The 5,842-nt window shown below is 33.8% G+C and overlaps 1 long non-coding RNA gene across 2 annotated transcripts; it reads right to left on the bottom strand.

The window, feature by feature from the left end:
• Positions 1-4,293: 4,293 nt before the first annotated feature.
• LOC148234171 (uncharacterized) lies at positions 4,294-5,549 on the bottom strand. 2 transcript variants are annotated; one of them, XR_015809942.1, is made up of 2 exons: positions 5,429-5,549; positions 4,294-4,740 (listed from the first exon to the last, which is right to left on the bottom strand). It is a non-coding gene; the product is annotated as an uncharacterized LOC148234171 (long non-coding RNA). The 2 variants fall into 2 exon arrangements; XR_015809943.1 differs by having other exon boundaries at positions 4,294-4,709; positions 5,429-5,531.
• Between the last annotated feature and the right edge of the window lie 293 nt (positions 5,550-5,842).

Below are 5,842 nucleotides of genomic sequence, written 5' to 3'. Positions count from 1 at the left end.
CCCAGACATATGTATATCGTTCTTCAAAGGCATCATTCCCTCTTTGAGTTCTTTCGATGACGATGATGACATTCTTCAATAACAAATTGCCATCCTTGAACTAATTTCCGAAATGAAAAATCAAAAACAATCAAGAAACACTATCGTGCATATGCCGCCAGGGAACAAATATACACTAGTCATCTGCAAAGCTAGGTCACCAAGGACTAATATAGACAGTTTACTCAGACAACGTTCCAACTGAAGACAGTAAATGATAGTCCATATTATACATCAATGAACCAGTCAGGAACTAATCAAAAGTTTAACTCAGTCAGCATCGCAACTGCAGACAGCAACTGGTAGCCAATATTATGCTTCACAGAGGCAGCCAGGGCATAAGCAACTTTCTACAGAATTGCAACAGAGTTTTACAAGCCAGTACTATGCATCGTTTGGGGGATAATGTTTGTCTCCTGAGAACATATTATCCAATTCATTGTCAGCATCGTCAATTGATTATGGTAACGATTCTTAATATTTTCATTTTACTGCATTTTCTCTTTGTATACTTATACCAAGTTCTCGTTACTAATGTTACATTGTTAAATTGTATCTATATTTCTCAAAGTATAAAATAAAATCGTGTTTCACTTACCTTATTGCTACTTCTAACATATGCATAGGTTGAATACAATCCCTTATTAGTGTCCTGGCGGTGTAGAATGTCCTCCAGTTTGTCATGCAACTCGTGAAAAAAAATAGATATGCGAAAATAATTGAATTTCTTCTCATGTTCTAGTAACTCTCCAAACATGTAAAATGAATCTCCCCACAATGAATATTTTTTGAACAATAGGGTACACCCAACATAATCTTTGCTTTTTATTCTGGCGTCGGCGACACCATCGGTGAAGAATCCACTTTGCAATAAACCGTTTACAATCTATAGTTTGGCTGTGCATGTTCGTTCACATCAGTTGATGGGACTTGGCCGGATTGGGAAAAAACCTTTATAATTTTCATCAACCTCATGATTTTCTTTGAATTTATTCTATTAAATCTATGAAAGTAAATGCCTATGAATAGTAAAAATATTATGATTTGTTAGTAGATGGTGGACTAATATTATATTGTCAAGTGATATACAACATAACTTGACATGTAAAATATTATGCACAGCGATATAACTTATAGTATGTAGTCAGTAGGCAGACTGCACACCAATGTGGTTATAGCGGTATACTATTAAATAAATCATTCAAATAATAGAAATTAACGACACACTTTGTCTGCATCGATTAGTACAGATACACCATCGAGTAATGCAGCTGGGTATAAGTGCAAGAGAGCGATACCGATAGTCGAATGATGACAGCTGGGCATGAGTTCTGAGAGGCAAGAACAAACGGTTGCACAATTTGCAATCTACTATTCTTACAAAAAAGGAGCTCTGGACCAGACAGTAGTCTGAAGATTACATCAAAGCAAACTTTCCTATTGGAAAGATAACAAAACTAATTCCGTCTTCAAATCGTCACAATTTGAAGCATGTGACGAGAATGGACAAAGAAAAATAACGCGCCCCATCTTGACTAAGTGTATATAACAACATACATGGCACAAATCTTTCTTCACCAGATACTTTCCAATTACAACAAGCGAGTGTTTATACAAACTTGCACCAAGCGGAGCTACAGCTAGCATCGAATCACTTCCCATCTACACTAAATCAGCTACGATGTCTGAAATCCAGAGTTCAATCCAATCTTCGGAGACAACTGGATTATACATAACGCAGATATGACTGATTGCAAAATCTAGAAGGAAACTACACAAATTGTATGGCATTTAAAATTGTTGTCTTGAATGTAAATAGTGATTTATATAATTTTTTACGTACCAATTACTGGAAAAATAATGAAAAATACAGTGAATCAGTTTTCATGTACAGTACATACATATTTATGGTATATTAAATAATTATTTTATGTGTGTTAATAATAAAAAAAGAAAAAAAATCATAATAAAAAGCATTTGCCCCCAAACTATTTCAAACTAGCATAATTACAACAATAGAACTAGCGAAAACCAGTTCACTAGTCTGTTGGCGCCCGTTTGTTTCCCCATCCTCCACACATTTCCTCTTCCGTCTGTCTCTCCAGTCTCTTCGTCCACCTACAGTATGTATCTAGAATGTGCAGTACACGTGTCATAGTACTCCAAGCTTTGTGAAACTACTTTTTAGTTAGTGTCACTTAAGAGTTTTGTTTTTTTAAACTACAATGTGTTAGCTCACTGGATTGTTTTTGCTATATTTGTGGCAATTATACTGTAAAACCCAACAAAGAAACATTTCAAGTTTTGTGGGAAAAGTGTAGTACTTTGCTTATTTTGGCATGAAGTGGGAAATCAGGTCAAGTCTTGAGCCCCATAAAGTTTGTTCAATTTGTGTGGAAGAACTAAGGTATATGTTTCATGGTAAAAAGCACTCTTTTCGCTTTTGTATAGCAATGATTTAAAGAGAGACAAAAAATTATAGTGATGACTGTTACTTTTGCTCTAGTAATGTGCAAGTTTTTAATCTGAATAACAAAAAGTAGATTTATTATCTTAACATTCCTTCAACAATACGACCTGTCCCACATGGACCTGAAATACCTGTTCCTTCCACTACAGATACACTAGAAAATATTTTGGACGATATCGAAACATAGCCCAAAACATACAGCGATGACGATAGTAGTGATTCATATGATCCTGGCAGTAATGATCCAAAACTTTACATCCAACCTAAGTTAAATGATTTAGAGACTTAGATCTTCCTAAGGAATCTGCTGGACTTTTAGGTTCCAGATTGAAGGAAAAAATAATGTTGGGACTTGCAACGTCCTTTTATTGGTTTTGAAGTAGAGAAAAAGAGTTTGCCATTTTTTCTCAAGAAGGTGATCCTGTTTTTTGCAAAGATGTTCCTGGACTCATTGTAGCTTTCAACATTGAATACAAACCTGACGATTGGAGATTCATAAAAAAGTCTGAAAGCAATAATCTTACACACCGGTAATAAGTATGTATCTCTGCCTGTAGGACATTCAGTTGATTTGAAAGAATGCTACGAAAATTTTGAGTTGATTCTTAACAAACTTTTTGAGAGAATACCCTTTTGATCCGAAAAAAGTTCTACTTACACCATTTCACATTAAGCTGAGTCTGATGAAGCAATTTGTCAAAGCCTTGCCAAAAGAAGTAGAATCTTTAAAGCAGCTCTGTGACCGATTCTCTAGTTTTCAGAGGCAAAGTTGAAGGAATACATTTCTGATGAACCTGACATCAGAAAACTTATGAAGGATGAAAATTTCGAAACAGAAATAAAAAATAAATAAAAAAAGGCATGAAAAGCATTTAAACTTGTAACCAGCTTTTTTGAAAATAAAAAAGAGCCAAACTACAAGTATATTGTTGAAGATATGTTAAAAAATTCAAGATCTTGGGCTGTAACATGAGTTTAGTACATATCCTCTATTCACATCTGGGCTACTTTCCTGAAAATTTGGGTGTAGAAGCAAAGAGCAAGGTGAAAGATTTCATCAGGACATAAACATAATGAAAATGCTATCGCAACAAAAATGGAATGTGAACATGATCGCGGACTATAGGCTGGGATACACATGCATTATCGCATCGGGTTCACATTTGCGATACTGTCGGCCCCACTCGATCAGTTAGAATTGTCATTCGAAGCAGGAACGCGCTCATTTCAGGCAACTTTTCGTTCAACATGAATGAGGTTATGCCATACGAAGTTGAAAATTCTGCTCGTGAGCAAACAAATCTTCGATTAAATATTAACATTTATCAACGAAATGAAGTCAATAACACTACCCTGTTGCTTGCGACGCATTGCATTAGGAAAATTATTGAGACGTGAGAAAAAGCACGATACGAGTTCGGAGGTGGATTAATGGAATTAACAACTTGGAGCAAGCACTTGTTTATTAACGGAAATGCGTGAGGAAGACATAAATGGGTATAAAGCCCATTTACGCATGCTTCTGCAAAATTTCAATAAGTTACTATCCAAAATTGAAGCTGTCATACAAAAATAATATATAATACACACATGCGAAATGCTATTTTGGCAAGAACAAAACTGGAAATAACATTAAGATACTTAGTTGTCAGCGATTCCATATCATTAGAATCAATTCATCGAGTTGGAAAATATATTACATCACAATTTATACCTGAAGTTTGTGCTGCAATATCCATGGCTTTAAAGGAATATATGCAGGTAAGTAAAACATAATTAAAATATTTTTATTTAAGCTTTATTTAAGTGTAAGCAGGGAAATCAGGAAATTGGCATTTATAATTTCTAATAGACACATATTTTTTCAATCAATAAGAAAACATATAGTCAAATAAAAAATTATTAATAAAAGCTTATTTAATTGTAAAGCATCATTTTAACTGAATTATCATCAATATAAAAACGAATTAATTTACATTTAGCTAACTTCACAAGTAAAAACATGAATACATAATAAGAACATAAAATAATTACACTGACAAAATACACCCTTAAATTAATATAAATACACTGATCAAATTCGTGCAGTTCTATACTCCGTTTCTATTAACAGAATCACTTTGAGGTCTATCCATTTCTTCATTATTCATAAGTGAAAAAGAGATGACAACTTTGAGTATAGGCGCCCCACCAATTTTCTCTAAAGTACAAGATGCAGATATTACTCCTTTCTATATTTTAAACAAATTTAGAGAAATTATAAATGTTACTATAATTTTTTTATATTGAAATAGTGAAAGTTATAAGCTATCAAAATCAATAATTTATCAATCGTTATCATTTACATATGTATAGCGATAACAATTTGAAGACGTCCATGTGCTGCGAGTGTCGGAATACCAATGAAGTAGTTGGAACATACATGACAACTTTGCTCGGCGCAAGCTGACCAATAAAATACTGTTAATACGAGAATGAAATACCTAAATACGAGATATGCCTTAAAGTGACTGTTACATGAAACGAAGTATGGACCCAAAAATTCATCCAAATGTGAATTTTATTTTTGCCCACCTGTATATTTACAATATGTCATTCTCTAGGTTATATAAGATATATTCCAGGCTTTATTTAACACGTCTAAGTTTTGGGCGGCAGATGCCGTCTCTTGTGTGTTGGGATCTATAAGATACAATACTTCTTGTTGTGAACCCAATTAGAACCTGAACAACCCAATAACAACCCGACAACAACGTAACAAACAAAATAACCAGTGTAGTCGTCTACGAGTTCACATAAACTGAAATCTCATTGATCAGCTAAAAACTTATTTTTTAGAACTACACCACTGACATATACATGTTCAATATGATGTATTAACATAATGATGGTTTAACTGTACGTTTACTGCATATTTACCACATATATTTTGTTTAGCACATTGCATCCAAGGAGAATTAATCTGCTTGTTTGCGTTGACAGCTAGTAGATACGTCAGTCAAATTTGTGTTTTTTTAGTCTCAAGCAATCGGTTTCACGGCCATTACATTTATATGTTTCTATATATTAAATTATTCAACAAGAATAATATTTTTAGTTTAGAATATAAATTGTTCGTTTATCGCTATTTAAGAATCATATATTTTTTAAGTAATGACTATATTGTGGGAGCTTATTTATATATCCATTTATTTTATTATAGTTAAAACTTGGTGGCACTCTGATAACACTGACGTGACGGCGGCGAAGGCCAGCAGCATTTTTTTTGTGGGTCTCGACGGAAGAATATCGGTCGGTTGTGCCTCGTTCAACGGAAACTTGTTGAAATGTTTA

This window comes from Plectrocnemia conspersa, unplaced genomic scaffold, assembly GCF_051122295.1.
Source record: "Plectrocnemia conspersa isolate PC_06_02 unplaced genomic scaffold, ASM5112229v1 ptg000006l, whole genome shotgun sequence".
In the NCBI taxonomy this organism is placed as follows: Eukaryota; Metazoa; Arthropoda; class Insecta; order Trichoptera; family Polycentropodidae; genus Plectrocnemia; species Plectrocnemia conspersa.
The sequence above is the reverse complement of the archived record's forward strand: the minus strand, read 5'-3'. Positions and strand labels throughout refer to the sequence as shown.